The sequence below is a fragment of the Schistocerca gregaria genome, chromosome 9 (assembly GCF_023897955.1).
Source record: "Schistocerca gregaria isolate iqSchGreg1 chromosome 9, iqSchGreg1.2, whole genome shotgun sequence".
Taxonomy (NCBI): Eukaryota; Metazoa; Arthropoda; class Insecta; order Orthoptera; family Acrididae; genus Schistocerca; species Schistocerca gregaria.
In genome coordinates, this window is record NC_064928.1 from 23,431,483 (window position 1) to 23,450,092 (window position 18,610).

Below are 18,610 nucleotides of genomic sequence, written 5' to 3' on the forward strand. Positions count from 1 at the left end.
AAAATTTCCTATTTGAATGAATTACGGAGTTCTTTAATGCGGTTTGCCGTGTGAGGTCGAAAATTGTCGTGCAAAAACAAAATTTTGGATGTCAGCCTTGCTCGGCGTTTGTTTTGAACTGCTCTTCTAAGACTGTGCAAAGTTTTACAGTACCGGGCATGATTTATGGTTGTCCCACGTTCGATAAAATCAATAAGAAGCACACCTTGCCTATCCCAAAACAATGTCGCCATCAACTTCCTTGCTGACAAGGTTTGCAAACATTTTCTTGGATTTTGATGGACCTTGTGTGCACCCACTCCATGGACTGTAATTTTGTCTCGCAATTGACGTGTTTCACCCAAGTCTAGTCACCGGTTACGATTAGATCCAGTAATGAATCACCATGTTTGTGATAGTCCTCCAGAAATGTCAACGTTGCCCCCATTCGCTGTTCTTTATGGTGGTCTGTAAGCATTTTGGGCACCCATCATGCACAAAATTTGCGGTAGCGCAGCTTTGGAGTGACAAATTTAAACAACAAAGTACGTGAAACTTGTGAAAAAGAAAGCTAAAGCTCCACTATTGTGACGCGACAGTTTTCACGAATCGTTTCATTAACTTTAGCGACAAGATCGTGAGTCATAATGCTCGGGCGTCCACTCTTTTCTACACCACGAACGTTAGTTCGGCCATTTTTGAACCGAATGCACCATTTCCGGATGGAACATTCACTCATTACGTTGTTTCCGTACACGTCGCACAGTTCACGATAAAGTTCTATAGGTTTTAGGTTTTTTGCCAACAAAAACTGTATCACAGGCCGTACCTCACAACTGGCGGGATTTCCGATTGCACCGCTCATTTCAAATTCGAATGTCGAAAAAAAAAAAACAAAAAAAAAAAAAAAAAAAAAAAAAAAAAACAGACGCGCAGCGACGTTCCCGATGTCAGGAATGGATGCCAACTGAGCTGCCGAACAGTCTAGAACCGCGCGACCGCTACGGTCGCAGGTTCGAATCCTGCCTCGGGCATGAATGTGTGTGATGTGCTTAGGTTAGACAGGTTTAAGTGGTCCTAAGTTCTAGGGGACTGATGACCTCATGAGTTAAGTCCCATAGTGCTCAGAGCCATTTGGACCATTTGAGCTGCCGAGCACGCACATACCAAAGCATACGCGATCGGCGTGCGCCAAGCGGTGTTCAAAAAAAAAAAATTCAAATGGCTCTATGGGACTTAACATCGATGATCATCAGTCCCCTAGAACTTAGAACTACTTAAACCTAAGTACCCTAAGGACATCACACACATCCATGCCCGAGGCAGGTTTCGAACCTGCAACCGTAGCGGTCGCGCGGTTCCAGACGGTAGCGCCTAGAACCACTCGGCCAATTTATTTAAAATTCTAATGAAAACAGCTCTCAGTAAGGTCCTCCAAATTTATTAGCTTTTACTTATAAAATGAAATTAATCCGTTAACCTGTCGAGGCTATACAGCGCTTTGCGCGCTGGAAAATGTTGGTTCGAGATGCGTTTGAAGTTTGGAGTAATAAAAAATACGTTGTTTCAAAACTTATGGTTAATGTGAGGTCCAGGCACCCGTCCTCTTCCTCAAACAAGGTTTCGTTCTGAATTTGGTGCTGTATTTTCTCAATCCATCTCTTTTAAGAAACTGAGACATTCCTTACCCCGCTGCTGCCACGCGTTTCCTGTAAGAAAACTCCGCCAAGTGTTGGCTGTCCGTTCCTATGACGGTTCCTAACACGTTCATGGTCTTCAGGATAGATGAATAACCTTCGTTGAATATATCTGCAGTATGCTGCTATTTCAACAGCTTTAGCCGCGCAATAAATATGTTTCAGTACCGGTTTCCAAACGCATGCCTTGGAGCTCTCGTCGTCATTTTGTGTATTGGCTCCAATATATCTTTTCAGCAAATCTTAATTGGATAGAAGTTCGTACACTGGTTGAATCATTTCTTGAACAAATTCATCGAGCGGCTACTGCTGCCTGTATTTCGGCCAGCGCACCGTTCCGTGCAACTTTCGCAATCAAATAACCTTTTGCAGGCGCAATCTACGTAGTTCAGGGATGAAAATTAAGTAAGGACAATCTGTTTTTGCGTCAGTCTTGACCAGAACATCACGCTAAGAAAGATTCCGGGATCCGACCACTGAGATGAAATGTCTACACCGCTAACAGTTCATATTCCGCCTCCAACTGGCACCTTGCACCTTCCACTGCTAAACTCCGCAACAACGAAAGAAGAAGACATTTCACAGTCAATAGGAAAAGAGTGACGTAAAAGACACCACGCTCATGTTCGCCCGGAAACAAATATAATTTATTGGTTTCAATGAAACACTCGCCAAGTCGTTCACTAAACACTACCACCCGGCTAGAATAGCGCTCATTAATTTCAGTAAACCATGACTGGTATCTCAAATCGACACAAACGAAACTTTATTTCTCCAAAATAACTATAGACAATTAAGCATAAGTAATTCAATCAGAAAAATTATATTTTCCTTTGATCAAAGTATCTTCCTTTGGATTTAATAACTGCCTCACAAACTCGATGCATGTAGTCAATAAATTTTTGCAGGTATTGGGAGTCTGTTTGATTGGACACATCCTTAACGAATTGCAAAGATGCACGTTGCTTGTTTTGTCTCGTCTGTCCACTTTATCCCAAACCATTTCAATAGGATTACGACCAGGGTTTTGGGACTGCCACAACGTATCGTTCTGTACCTTTTATTTATCCCTTGAGGCTATTTTCTTCTTACAGAACGCGACCGATGTCTTGGTTCATTATCATGTTGTAGTGTAAACCCGTTCAGCATTATGCGCAAACCACATGGTGTCGTAGAATAATGAAGTGTGCGGTAGTAATTCTACTGGTCCATACACCCTTCTACCTCCACAATATCGGCAACTTTGTCTCATTCGAAACGTCCTCCAACCGTAGTACACGCCTCACCACCGTGTTCAGCTGCAGGCAGAGTACACTGCTGGGCCCCACCCTGTTTCCTTCAAATCTACCAACAAATGTCCTCCCTCTGGTAATAAAAATCTCGAATTCCGATTAATCTGTGAAATAAAACCTCCTTCATGTGTCCACATACTACGTTTCTTAGCCCTTTCAAGATTCTTCTTTTTATCTGTGGTCTTTAAAAGAGATTTCCTTTCTACCACACTTTCGTTCAAGCTACCCGTTTTTACCGTTGCAACAGACTTTGTTTGTTCATTTCTACCAATTCAGGGCCAAGTTGTGCTGCTGTTTTGAATCTGTTTTTCTTACTAGTTACTCTGGTGAACTTTTCATCTCTTTTAGTTGTTTTGCGAGGTCATCCTGGTCGTGGTAGGGCCCTACTGCTGTCTGTTGTGTTCTTGCGGTGAAGTGTGTGTTGCACTCCCTCTATACACATGGCACATGGTTTCTCAATTTGGGACACGGATAAACCTGCTTGCGTGAGTGCTACAATTGCAGCAAGTTGATACATCTACACTTGGGTCCGTAATAATGATGTGCACACTGTCAAGGCGCAGACACAACTGAACACGTTCATGTCGGGTCCATGACGACATTGGGGTGAGGATGACCTTAGATGAGCAAGTGATTTTATTTTTTACAACAGATGATGGAATTTTAAGGGTTCCGTAACCGGTCGTGTCCTGCGGTTTCTTCATTTTTCAAAATACGCCGTCAACTGTCACTAACGAATCGAAATTCAAGAATTGTACAGTACCGCGACGTGGAGTAGACTGCCGACATCACAACACTACAGGGAACAAGCATATCAACTCACGTAACTATAAGGGGCGGCCAAAAACTTTCGTTCCAAGGCCGTGCAGTCCAGAATCGGTGTGACGATCAAGCAAAGTCTTAGTGAGCATTGAAGCAATCACCCCACCGACGCTCCAGGTTGGAGACGGCCGTTCGGTAAAACTCTGTGGCCTGCTGCGTCAAGAAGTCGGCAACTGCCTGCTGGACATCCTCGTCCCACAGGAGTCGTCGACCCTCTTTAAGGGACCGAAGGCGTGATAATTGGGACCATAGGCAGAGGTCTGCGCGGATGCGGATATCCGCGGTATTTGCTACTTGGCGGATAAAATCGCGACCGGCGCGGATAGCCGCGGGTCGTCTGCGGATAATGAGCGAGGCATCTGCCCAGTACGAATGTTGCAATGTTAGTTGAAAACTTCAAGTCTGTTGACATTCTTGGAATCTTGCAGGGCCCGGGTAGAGCGGATGTCTGTTGTCCTCAGCCCCCGGGCTACGAGCGACGTAGCTGTACCCGAGAGACCTGCGCCTAATGCGTTTCCGCGACCGTGTCTTTTGTGTGGCCTGTGAAGTGCTCTCTGGGTGACAAACCTGCCCACTGTCTACCAGACAGGTGCCCGTTGCAATTTTCCGCTGCCTTCAGTTAGCGCTTTGTAGTGACCGAGTGACAACGTGCATCGTAGCAAATATCAGTGAGAGTTCTTTCTTCAAATGAACACCACATCGATGGGTTCAGTTTCGTGTAAGGTGAAAAAAGGTGATTTTACATTAGTGAAGGAAAACAAATTGAAATCGCCAATTTGGAAAAAATTCGGATACGTATTTGATGGTAACGAAAAGATAAAAGATATATTGGCTTGTTTTGCGTGTTAAAAAACATATTCCTACACTGGACACAAAAGCGGAACTTCAAATTTGGTAAAACACTCGTGTGAGGCTAAACAAAGTAACATAATTACTTATTTAAATACCAAGAGAGACGTGAAAGTTCCTGAATTTCCGCCAAATTTGAAAACAGCCGCGACAGAAAAACTTATCAATCTTGTCAGCAAAGACATTTTACCATTCGAAGTTGCGTGTGGATCTGGGTTTCTCGAGACGGCACAGTTTCTTATTGATGTGGGGCCAAGTACGGTGCAGTGAGTGCTAAGGAACTGCTACCTCATCCAACCCCCATATCCAGAAATTTGAAGGAAACGGCCGATCTTCTTTGTGAAACTGTCTCCGCAGAAGTGAAGAATATATTCAGAGATATAGGTGGAGCACTAACTGTGGTTTTATGGACTGATTCCTACCCTAAAATAAACTATATGGGAGTGACTGCACATTATGTTAGTCATGAAGAAGTGAAACTTAAGGATCGAGTGTTGTGCACCAGAAATTTTGACAGTGACATTAAAAAAGGAGAAAATATTAAACTCGAATTAATTAAGATACCACGATCGTTCGATTTCTTCAGTGCTGTGAATAACATCGTGTTCGTTACGGATAGAGGTCTAAATATTGTGGCAACACTTCGCTCTCGTGCTCAGCACACATTCTTAATACTGTGCTGGAGCACACGACTCGAGGAGACGCGAATGATGAGAAGAGTGACGTGCAGCGACTAATAAATTCCTGTCGAGCTATCACAACTTTCTTTAAAAGATCTGGTCTTCAGAATCGCCTTCAGAAGTCATTGAAAGGGGATATAGACACACGGTGGAACAGTATATTGGATATGTTTGAGTCTATCAATTTACAATGGTTTGAAGTTCTGTCAATTTTGTCAGAGAAAAATCAAGATAATTTGATTGATTCTATAGACAAGAGGATATTGGAAGGTATAATAACCTTTCTGACACCATTTAAAATAGCTTCTTGTGATCTCGAAGCCTCCAAACTCCTACGCTTTATTTGTGTGTGTTGTGGAAGTTAAAACGTCTCTCCTTCCTTGAAAAAAAGTGATGGCGACAGCCCCTTTATGATAGATTTAAAGAGTACTGCCAAATATATTTTAATTAGCAAATGGGACATAACAGTAACGCATAAAGTTGCAACGTTTTCTAATCCAAAATATAAAAACCTAAAATTTCTTAGCATTTGAAGATTTCCTCCGAAGATGAATCGACGAGAGATCTTGACTATTTGTCAGATGAAGTTCTCACATATACGAATGATAAAGTCCAATTTTCGGAAGGCATCGACCTGATAGCTTGGTGGCATGGACGTGAAAACGTCTATCCGCGTCTTTCCAAACTCGCCTACTTCGTGCACTGCACTCCAGCGTCCAGCGCGCCATCTGAGAGGAGCTTCTCTATTGCGGGACCAATAATGCAGGACCGACGCACGTCTTTGAAGCCACAGTCGATTGATGACATCATGTTCCTGCATAGTAATCTTCCAAAGTAAAAAGGTACTTGTACAGCTTCTCTTACTTCACTTTTTCTTTTTGCTTATCTCAATTAGTTACAATTTTTTTTTCATCTGATTCTTTCTCTTACAGAATTTGAATCAGAAGCAAGCAGGAGATGAAAATATTTAATCTGAATCCTATGAGTTTCTATTGTAATATTTATAGTAAAGAATTTCCTCGACATATTGTTAGTATTTTTAATATTCCCAACAAGAACATTTAAGTAGCATTAGGTAAAAAAAGGAAATATTTAATAAGCAATTTGTTTTGTTCTAATTTTCATACAAAAGAGCTCAATTTTAGGTTTTTACTCTTCGCAACAAGAACATTCAACAGCGAAGACGTCAATATTATTAAACTAGATAATGATGATCTCGTAAGTGCCTACTAAATTTTAGCGTGCGCTACAGTAACATTTGCAGCCGCCGAGCATTGTCGCTCTTTGTGAACAGTGGAACAGCCCGGCCAGAGCGGTGGCACGGCAGGCCTTTTAATTAATTACAAGTGGGACTTCAGACTACGGCTCACGACCACTAACAAGCTGTGACTGTGATGGCCCGTGAAAGATTATTCTGGTCACATTGAAAACTTACAAAAGCTTCAAATCATCCAAAATAATGATGTGTCTTTTAATTTACAAGCCAATTAGTAAAGATAAGGGCTGAAATTCGTAACAAAATTGAACATTTTAAGTGTAACTCGGTATTACTTAACAGGGAACAGTGCCTAACATTCGACGTTATGGGACAGTGGTTTTTATATAGACATCTTGAAATCGTTTGCAGTTCCATTAAACTTTGGAAAAAAAAAATTAACATTGAAAGTATTAACTGCGAAATCTACCGCAAATTTTGGCGTAGTAATTTAGACCAATGTTGAGGACGTTTTAAAGTGAGAAAAACTTTGTTTTGTTGAGAATGAAACATACATTTCATTTATCGCTAGGTCTTAATTCGATAAATCAGCCAAAAGGTGAGGTTCGAGATTTCAATCGTGTTTTTAGCTAAAGCTAAATGGGCTCATATTTTCTATAACCACTGATTTTGTTGTCACTCTTCGGAAGACGAGTTATTTCTTTCAGACAACGTAAATTATTTCTGGCACTTAAACTTTTTCACAGGTGCGCCAGCGTTTTGCAGTGTAGGCTTAATACTGTGAATATTTGTACCTGGAAATGACGAGGACTGAACGCGTAAGCTATAATATAATCATCAGCTGACATGAATGGCTTCAAAATTTGACACATCTAAGCAGTGAGTACAAAAAAACTGTCGGTACATGATGCAATGTGCTAGTAACGGTTTGAAACCATCGCCCTTTTCAGCTGCCTTGGCACAAGAGCAGCGAAATATAATAGTTTCTATACGCGTATTTTCATCATTTAATACTATTACAGTGAATTTTATTTTTTAAAATAGCGTTTCCAATGTCACGAGATCCGAGCCACTAGTGTGTGTGCTCCGGAACGCCAATGCTTTGCTGTTTGGAATGGTCTGCTTTAGAGTAGGTGTAGAGCATTTCCTGTGATTTAAGAATTCAAAAGTAGTTAAGTTGTCGCACCACAGTTCTGAGTACCGCTGCCCGTTGCTGTTAATCACTCATCCAAAGCTTACACACATGCGGATGCGGATTAGGGCCTGCGGGTGCGGGCGGGGTGCACTTTTCTTATCCGCGCAGACCCGTAACTATAGGACGGGTGCTCGAGAGTCTCCCACTTGAGCTGGCGAAACTTCTACATGGGGACGTTTGCGACATGGGGCCTGCGTTATCGTGATGCACCAGCACCCCTTGTCGCGCAACACTTCACAATGATGCTTTTCGACAGATTTGCTGCGCCATACACATACTTCATTCTCCGATGGACGTGTCCCTCTGTGTGTCCTTTGGTAGCCAAGAAAAACATAACAGCAGGTTGGTCCTGTCTGGACCCATTTAGCAATGAAATCGCCATAGTTCATGTTTTCGCATTTACTACACGCATATCCCTTGCCTACATGTCGAGGCTTATATACATGCATCTGAGTCGCGCTGAATTGCATATACGCTGCAGAAACCCTCAAACGGAAACTTTCTGAACGCCACTTGTATTTTTGCATGTATACAACACTGTCTTGGAGAATACTGAGTGTAGATGAAAACAAACACATCAACCGGATATGTTTTCTAATTTCCCGATATATTTCCTAATTCCTTTGTTTACTCAACCCTAGCCTTGCTATCTACTTGCACTTAGATGTCACTTATAAGATTTATTGAAATTAATGAATTTAATTCTAGCTACAGTACTTGCCTCTACAACTTAATATGAGGTCTTTTGCTGAGCGCCTGGATACCCATTAGACGGTGACACTCGCCTAGAAGACCTTAGTAATACTAGTACTAGTGGTAGTACCTGTATTGATCCGTAGATCTCTTTTTACAAGGATATAAGACATGTCAAACTGTTTACAAGTTTAGACCAATTTAAAATAAGCTAATTTGTATAGACATGCATTTACAGCCTTCTAGTTAGAGACCACCAGTAGATTTCCTCCACGTATGCAATACAATTTTTTACAAATAACTTATTAAATAACGTAATGCCACACTGTTCACTCACATCTCACTATCAGACACTGCAAACACCATACAAACATTGTTTACGACACTTCATTCACAACACACACAAACAAACTCACACACACTGGTGATCTCTGGGCTATTTTCTGTACCGCAACTTCCCGTTTGCTACCCTGAAAAACTGAGTCAGCATCCCCCTTTAATGAGTGAGATGTTGAATTCAGAAAGAAGAAGAGGTGTTCGTATTGTACTATGCATAGCTTGGGGGAAAATTTTTCTAGAAAAGGAAAAAAAAAAGGAAAAAAGACAGAGTGTGGACCTGTTATGTGGAATGTTGTATGTTTTATAATGATTATAATTATTTATTTCTATAACTTTTTTTTACGAAACCCCTACCCTGTTTTATCTAAGTAATCCTTCAATGTATACGATCCATTGCACAACAGGTAGTTGTTAGCTGCCTTTTTGAATAAGTCGACTTTTGATATTTCTGTAACCTCTTTTGGTAATTTATTGTACTGTTTTATCTCTTGGTAGAAAATGTGGTTTTGAGTTTTATGTTTATTTTTGCTTGATAAATGTAAGTTCAGCGTATCTCTTCTTCCATGTTCATGGACTGAACTGTTTGTGCGGTAATTACCAATGTTATTTTTGATGTGTACAGTACAACTGGAGCAGTTAAAATCCCCAATGTTTTGAATAGATCATTACAATGAGCGCTTGCCGCGCGATTAGAGGCGCCGTGTCACGACTCGGGCGGCCACACCCGCCGTAGCTTCGAGTCCTCCCTCCGGCATGGGTGCGTGTGTTGTTCTCAGCATACGTCAGTTTAGGTAGTGTGTAAGTCTAGGGACCGATGACCTCAGCAGTTTGGTCTCTTACGAATTTCACACATACATTTGAACATTTTACAATGAAGTCGACTACTGTTTTTATTTATTATTTTTATGGCTCTTTTCTGAACATATAAGATGAACATCAACAAAAGCAAAACGACGATAATAGAATGTAGTCGACTTAAATCGGATGATGCGGAGGGAATTAGATTAGGAAATGAGACACTTAAAGTAGTAAAGGAGTTTTGCTATTTGGGGAGCAAAATAACTGATGATGGTCGAAGTAGAGAAGATATAAAATGTAGAGTGGCAATGGCAAGGAAAGCGTGTCTGAAGAAGACAAATTTGTTAACATCGAGTATAGATTTAAGTGTCAGGAAGTCGTTTGTGAAAGTATTTGTATGGATTGTAGCCACTTATGGATGAGAAACATGGACGATGAGTAGTTTGGACAAGAAGAGAATAGAAGCTTTCGGAATCTAGTGCTACAGAAGAATGCTGAAGATTAGATGGGTAGATCATATAACTAATGAGGAGGTATTGAATAGAATTGGGGAGGAGAGGAGTTTGTGCCACAACTTGACAAGAAGGGACCGGTTGGTAGGATATGTTCTGGGGGATCAAGGGATCACAAATTTAGCATTGGAGGGCAGCGTGGAGGGTAAAATTCATAGAGGGAGAGCAAGAGATGAATAAACTAAGCAGATTCAGAAGGGTGTAGGTTGCAGTAAGTACTAGGAGATGAAGAAGCTTGCACAGAGTAGGGTAGCGTGGAGAGCTGCATCAAACCAGTCTCAGGACTGAAGACCATAACCAAACTAAAAGACACTGCATGTTACACACTGATGATGGGATTGTTAAGGGCGCCGGCCGCTGTGGCTAAGCGGTTCTAGGTGCTTCAGTCCGGAACCGCGCTGCTGCTACGGTCGCAGGTTCGAATGCTCCTCGGGCATGGATGTGTTGTGATGTCCTTAGGTTAGTTAGGTTTAAGTAGTTCTAAGTCTAGGGGACTGATGACCTCAGATGTCAAGTTCCATTGTAACCTTTCCGTATATAAAAATTTCCGGGTACAAATTTGACTCAGAATTGAAACTCTTAAATGTTGAACGAAAACAGCGCTACGTCATGGCCCTGTGAAATCAACCTGAATAAACTAAAAAATTCTTACCTCATAATGGTGTCGCTAGATAACGCTGTCTATATACCTGCTCCTAAATGGCACAGCTTAGTGCAATGCTGGCCTATCTACTACTACTGAACAACATTTGTCTGAGATTTGCACTATTAGAAAAAAAACTGACTTTGCTTGTTGACACAGCTGCATAGCTGATTATTAAACAACACATGACTATGATGTGAAAAAATTTGTAAAATATTTAAATTCAAGTAAATGACTGGTAAAAAAATTATGATCTGAAAAACCTTATTATTGAAAACATTTCTGCAAACCATTACATAAAAAATTGAACATAGAAAGTCTGACTTAAATAGTGCTGACAAATCATAAAAAGATTGAAACAAATTCATATTTACATCTCAGACAACAAATTTAAGTACTCGCATGGCGATCAAGAATAATAAAGTTTACCTTACACTACATGGCAATGAACTGCGCTGCACCAGCGGCGATCGCTATTGCTCTTACGTGGCTAGCAACTGTACTGTAGCGGTGAGCTACTACTTCTTCGCCATAACAACGAACTATAGCGACTGCTCTGTAGGAGCGAGCGATTATTACTGCTGCCGGCACTGCTCTGACCTGCGATTCTATTGCAGCAGAGATGTTTATATCGCAGGCAGCGCTTGAGCAATACATCGGAATTAAATTTGCTCCAGTAGGGTAGTGGACAGTAAACCTCTTACATAATGAACCCCTTACACCATAGTGCCTAGCGCCTCTTGAACCATTTGATTGTAAGGGCGAAAATTTCTCCCCGGCCGAGAATCGAATCCAGGTCTCCCGCGTGACAAGCGAGGGTCCTAACCATTATACTACCGAGGAGCGGGATTGTTTAACCCAAAATCTATGACCACGCATGGGAACGCATTTTGCTATTCCCTCAGTTTTAGGTACTACGAGAAGTAACTCGGTTGATGGCGAAGGACCGAATATTCTCGGGTAATGAACTACCCTGAAATAACGCACTAGCTGTACAGCCCACGAGGGCTGGTCTGGGTCTCATCGATGTCGCGAGCTCTGGTAGTTTCTCTGGAGTGCGTGTTGCTAAACACCAGCCGCCAGTCAGTCATGCGTCAGCCTCTTACGGACAGACCACCGCCCATTTAAGAGGACTAGGACGTCAATTCGAGGCTGGAGGAAGCCTCCTTGCCGCAGGAAACAACCTTATCGTAGACGATGGCCAAGATAAGACCACACATTTGTGGCCAGGGAATAATACTTTACAAGTCTATAACCAGGAACATTCAGTGATTAAAGAGACGAATTGATGTAGAAAAAAATGTATTTTTCCAAAAACTTTTGCTCCTTCTCAACATAATCCCCTCCAATTTGACACACTTTTCTCGATGGCGAACTAGTTTCGTTATACCTGGTGCAAAGAAGCCTCTGTCTTGTTGTTTGAGCCACTTAGCCACAAATTCATTGTCCTGCTCGTTGTTGCTGAACGTTTTTACACATAATGCTCCTATCTGGACTTTAGGGAATGATATCGTATCTCCCAACCCAATTTTTTCAATGGTTTCGTGGGTCACCTGGCAGGTGTGGGAGCGAGCATTATCATGTATGAGCCTCAAGCCTTTTCCTTGACATGTTTCCTTATTGCTGGGTTTACTTTGTTCATCAACATGTCTGAGTAGGAAGCACTGTTTATTGTACGCTGATCGTCCAAATAATCACAAAAGACGACACCTTGGAAATCTTAAAAGATGGTCAACAGGACTTTTCTCACTAATGCTTGCATTACGAATTTCTTTCGGACAGTTGAGCTGGTGTGGCTCAGTTCCATTCTTGGTCTTTTGGATTCTGTTTCAAAATGGTGAACCCACGTTTCATCACACGCTAAAATCTTATTTAGAGAAGCGTCACCTTCTCTTCCAAAGTGTTATATCAAGAGTGTACACACTTTGAGTTAAGTTTCCTTGTGTTGTTGCGTTCACTCATCCGGAACCCACTTTGTGCTTGATTTGCTGTACTTGAGCTTGTTACTGGCAATATTATGAACCGCGCCAATACTCACTGCAACGGTTTTTGCTGTATTTTCAACTGTAATATGTCGGTGTTAAAGAATAATGCCATCCATGTGGGTGTCAAACGAAGGAGCTGACACTTCAATATGCCGTCCAGGACGCTGCTCGTTATTCACTGAGTTTCGACCATTTCTGAACTGCTCTACCCACTTTTAAAAATTTCTGCATTTCATGCAACTTTCACCATACTGTAAAATCATTCGGCAAAAGATTTTAGCCTGTTTTTCACCTTAAGAAAGTGTAAAACGGATCACTGAAAATTGTTCAAGTAACATGGAAACTTCACGCAGAAACTCCACCGTTAAATACAATACAGAGAAAACAGTTTTTATCTGTCAGCTGTTCGCGCCTCATCCCAGTGATGCCAGCCTAAAGTTATGAAAATACAAAACTCCACGTAAAAAATGTTTCATTTCCCTATTAATTTGTCTCTTTAATTGTTAAATGCCCTTCATAGATAATGCAAATGAACTATATTCCCTTCTAGGAATATCTTACTGTAGATCGCTGGCAGGCAGAGGGTTCCAAGCGACTAGGGAAAAGCGTTAGTTATTCCATTTTTCAGAAGGGTAGCTGAGTAGATGCATGGAACTCAGCTGCTTGTGGGAACGAAATAGTGAGCGCCAATATGCAGGTCTGGAGATAGAGAGAATTATCGTTTGCACTTGATCCACAAATCTGAATAATTTTATTCTAACGTTTGTTTTTTTCTGGGTGACTTTTAATATCTATATTCTTCCATACAGACAGCAAAACAACAACAAACAGACTGTCACACATGAAATACACTAAAATAAACACATTATTGTAGTGGAGATACCATGATGTTACCAAATTCACATTTGCTAACGACAAAACTTAACGACAGATAACCGTATGAGAAAATTTACACAAAGTTTCTCGGTAACTTAACCGCATAGCTCATTGGTGCAAAATACTTAATCATTCGTCACTGATGTGTCAATTGTCCAAACATGTTGCTTTTAGTGACAAGAAAAATCCGTGATGAACAGGAGGGATGCGATCTGAGAAGGACACCTTAACAGCTTCCTTCTTGTCTATAAGTCTGTGGATTCAGAGTATTTGAGTCGAAAAGTAAGAATTGGATTTTGCTGCCCACCTTTCCTTAAATTTGATTTGCGCCAGATGTCGTAACATAATGACGAATAAAGCTGATATATGTTCAGAAGCTGCCTTGCACCTGCATACATTCCTCAGATTGACTACAACATGCATTGTAAACATCAAAGTCACCAACTTCCCAGAATTTTTAGAACGTTTGCCTCATATTGCTTTCATCTACTTTCTCAAAACAGAGGAGGACACAGCGGCAGATAGGTCCTACATCGATTCTGTCCACTGTTTTTCCCGACTGAGATACATATTTCAGCTATTTTGCTTAAACTTCTGTTGTGAGGTGCATCTCAGCCTTTCTGAGAAGATCTCTTCGTCTGTTCCTATGCCCCTTCACGACAGGTATCTGAGACAGAGACAGACTGCTCCATAACAAGGCTAGTTCGAGATTAATCATAGGTAACCTGACTAGCAATAAAGGTTATCACTATATTATTACTTCCACGAATATACACTGAAGCGCCAAAGAAACTAGTGGGCTATAGATATGCGTATTCAAATACAGAAATATGTAAACAGGCAGAATACGGCGCTGCGGTCGGCAACGCCTGTATAAGACAACAAGAGTCTGGCACAGTTGTTGGATCGGTTACTGCTACCACAATGGCAGGTAATCAAGATTTAAGTGAGTTTGAACGTGATGTTATAGTCGGCGCACGAGCGATGGGAAACAGTAACTGCGAGGTAGCGATGAAGCGGGCATTTTCCCATACGGCCATTTCACGAGTGTACCGTGAATATTAGGAATCCGGTAAAACATTAAATGTCCGACATCGCTGCGGTAGAAAAAAGGTCCAGCAAGAACGGGACTAACGACGAGTGAAGAGAATCATTCAGCGTGACGGAAGTGCAAGAATTCTGCAAATTTCTGCAGATTTCAACGATGGGCCAAGAAGTGTAACGTGCGAACCATTCAACGAAACGTCACTGATATTGGCTTTCGGAGCCGAAGGCCCACTCGTGTCCCCTGGATGAGTGCATGACACAAAGCTTTACGCCTCGCCTGGGCCCGTTAATTCCATCATTGGACTGTTGATGACAGGAAACATGTTGCCCGGTCGGACGAGTCTCGTTTGAAATTGTATCGAGCGGATGGACGTGTGTGGGTACGGAGACCACCTCATGAATCTATGGACCCTGTGTCAGGAGAGGACTGTTCAATCTGGTGGAGGCTCTATAATGGTGTGGGGCGTGTGCAGTTGGATTGATATGGAATGCTAAATGCGTCTAGATACGACTCTGACATGTGAAATGTATAGCATACTGTCTGATCACCTGCATCCGTTCATGTCCATTGTGCATTCCGACAGACTTGAGCAATTCCAGCAGGACAATGGGACACCCCATACATCCAGAATTGCTACAGAGTGGCTCTAGGAACACTCTTCTGAGTTTAAGCACTTCCCCTAGCCACCAAACTCCCGGACATGAACATTATTGAGCATATCTGGGATGCTTTGAAACGTGCTGTTCAGGAGATATCTTCACCCCCTCGCACTCTTATGGATTTGTGGACAGCCCTGCAAGATTCATGGTGTCAGTTCCCTCCGGCACTACTTCAGACATTAGTCGAGTCCATGCCACGTCGTGTTCCGGCACGTGTGCGTGCTCATGGAGCCGTACACGATATTAGGCAGGTTTACCGTTTTTTTTTCTTTTTTTCTTTTGGCTCATCAGTGTATACATTCTAAGGCAAAAGAAAACGACACAGCACGATCGAACTATCTGAAAGGGACGGAAATCGTTAGATGTGACGAACATGTACAGACAAAGAAACGATTACAATTTCAGAAAAAAAACTGATTGAAGGGAAAGAGCTTCACAAATTGAAGAAGTCAATAACATGTTGGTCCTTCTCTGACCATTATGCAAGCAGTTCCACTACTGGCCATTAAAATTGCTACACCACGAAGATGGCGACCTAGAGACGCGAAATTTAACCGACAGGGAGAAGAGGCTGTGATATGCAAATGATTAGCTTTTCAGAGCATTCACACCTACAACGTGCTGACATGAGAAAAGTTTCCAACCGATTTGTCATACACAAACAGCAGTTGACCGGCGTTGCCTGATGAAACGTTGTTGTGATGCCTCGTGTAAGGAGCAGAAATGCGTACCATCATGTTTTATCGTATCGCGACATTGCTGCTCGCGTTGTTTGAGATCCAATGACTGTTAGCGGAATATGGAATCGATGGGTTCAGGAGGGTAATACGGAACGCCGTGCTGGGTCTCAACGGCCTCGTATCACTAGCTGTCGAGATGACAGGCATCTTATCCGCATGGCTGTAACGGATCGTGCAGCCACGTCTCGATCCCTGAGTCAACAGATGGGGACGTTTGCAAGACAACAAACATTTGCACGAACAGTTCGACGACGTTTGCAACAGCATGGACTATCAGCTCGGAGACCATGGCTGTAGATACCCTTGACGCTGCATCGCAGACAGGAGCGGCTGCGATAGTGTACTCAACGAAGAACCTGGGTGCACGAATGGCAAAACGTCATTTTTTCGGATAAATCCACGTTCATTTTACAGCATCATGGTGATCGCATCCGTATTTGGCGACATCGCGGTGAACGCACATTGGAAGCGTGTATTCGTCATCGCCATACTGGCGTATCACCCGGCGTGATGGTATGGAGTGTCACCTGTTGTTCGCATTGACGGCACTTTGAACAGTGGACGTTACATTTCAGATGTGTTACGACCTGTGGCTCTACCCTTCATTCGATCCCTGCGAAACCCTACATTTCAGCAGGATAATGCACGACCGGGTATTGCAGGTCCTGTACGGGCCTTTCTGGGTACAGAAAATGTTCAACTGCTGCCCTGGAAAGCACATCCTCCAGATATCTCACCAATTGAAAACGTCTGGTCAATGGTGGCCGAGCAACTGGCTCGTCACAATACGCGAATCACTACTCTTGATGAACTGTGGTATCGTGTTGAAGCTGCATGGGCAGCTGTACCTTTACACGTCATCCAAGCTCTGTCTGACTCAATGCCCAGGCGTATAAAGGCCGTTATTGCGGCCAGAGGTGGTTGGTCTGGGTACTGATTGCTCAGGATCTATGCACCGAAATTGTGTGAAAATGTAATCACATGTCAGTTCTAGTATAATATATTTGTCCAATGAATACCCGTTTATCAAATGCATTTCTTCTCGGTGTAGCAATTTTAATGGCCAGTAGTGTATTTGGCGTGGTAGTGATTGATGGAGTTGTTGGATGTCCTTCTAAGGAATATCGTGGCAAATTTTGTCCAATTGGCACGCTAGAGCGTTAAAATGGCGCTATAGTTGGAGAGCCCTGCCCGTAATCCTTCAGCGTCCTCATTTAAGAAGAGACCGTCGGCCGTGCCGGGCTCGGTTTGATATGAAGGGCAACAAAACTGTTGGGCTGTAAGGGAGCTGCGGATGACAACGAAACGAGTGCTGCTTTGAAATGGAATGGCATTCCGGAGAGTCAGTCCCGATTGTCAGACTGTATGGTGATCTGGTCAGGGCCGTCTGCAGACACGTCTTCGCTCGACTTTGGGGCACATCTTGAACTTAAATATCAGCAAAATACCGCCCACCCGCACACGGCGAGACTTTCTACTGCTTGTCTTCGTGACTTCCAAAACCTGCCTTGGCCAGTAAAGCCGCGGGATCTGTCGCCAGTCGTCGTATCCACCGCTATTAAATCTCCGCACCTTGCTCCATGACGCGCGGCCGAGAAACCCATCGTTGGCCGTTCTTCCCCGTGCGCGGTACGCAGCTAACGTCGCAGGCCGCCTTCGCGCCCTTCAAACCGCAGCGATTGACCACCCGTAACACTGAGCGATTGGCAGCCCGGAATATACAGCGACTTCAGACGCCGGCTCCATTACCTGTGCAGCCTTATTTTAACACTGTTACCGACATCTACAAGCCAGTTCCTTACCGTGCTATGTTTCTACTCCAGAACTCGGAAGTGCTACGCTGTGGAGGGGTGGACCTGCTGCTCGATGTTGATCTGGCTGAATGCTAAACTGGAACTTGGACTTCAACATTCACTAGGCTTAATATGTCAATGGACTTACGATTTGCGCTGGAATTCTGCATTTCACTTGCACTTCGTGGACATTGGAATAACCACCATCACTATATAATTTTCCATAAAGTGTTCATCTACGGGGTGTTCAAAAAGTCTCTCCGCAGTGCCGTATGATTGTTAGCCGCGTGTGCCGTATGCCGCAATGAATATACCGAAATGAAACTCAGTGAAATACAATTATTAATTAATTGAATATTCTTTTTTACTTACAGATTTTCACATTAAATGTTGAAAGTTTCCCCCTGTTGTTGAATACACAATTCAATACGTCTAATCATGTTTCCAAACACAAGCTGTAACATTTCTTCTGTAACAGAAGCAGTGAAAGTGGATATAGTAGTTTTCAATTCATCGATGGATTTTGGACGGTTTTTATAGACAGTTGCTTTCCCTGCACCCCAGAAGAAAAAAGTCATGTGGAGTTAATCGTGGTGGCAAAAGTTCCTGTGAAACCAGCAAGAAGTGACATTGGAAAGCGAGATGTATGCGCGGTTGCACCATCTTGTTCAAAATAACCGTGCAGTATTTCACTTAACACAAGTTCTCCTATGTAAGGGTATGGAATATCACTGCAGTGTCGTTCAGGCGAACAGTCATACGACAGGCGCAGCTAACAATCATACGGCATTGCG

The 18,610-nt window shown here is 42.7% G+C and overlaps 2 protein-coding genes across 3 annotated transcripts in view; both read left to right on the forward strand.

Annotated features, from left to right (window-relative positions):
• The window catches only part of LOC126292139 (uncharacterized), a 670,252-nt gene that overhangs the window by 331,876 nt on the left and 319,766 nt on the right, over window positions 1–18,610 (forward strand). The window lies entirely within an intron of this gene.
• Window positions 1–18,610, forward strand: part of LOC126292140 (uncharacterized) — a 383,319-nt gene that overhangs the window by 182,790 nt on the left and 181,919 nt on the right. The window lies entirely within an intron of this gene.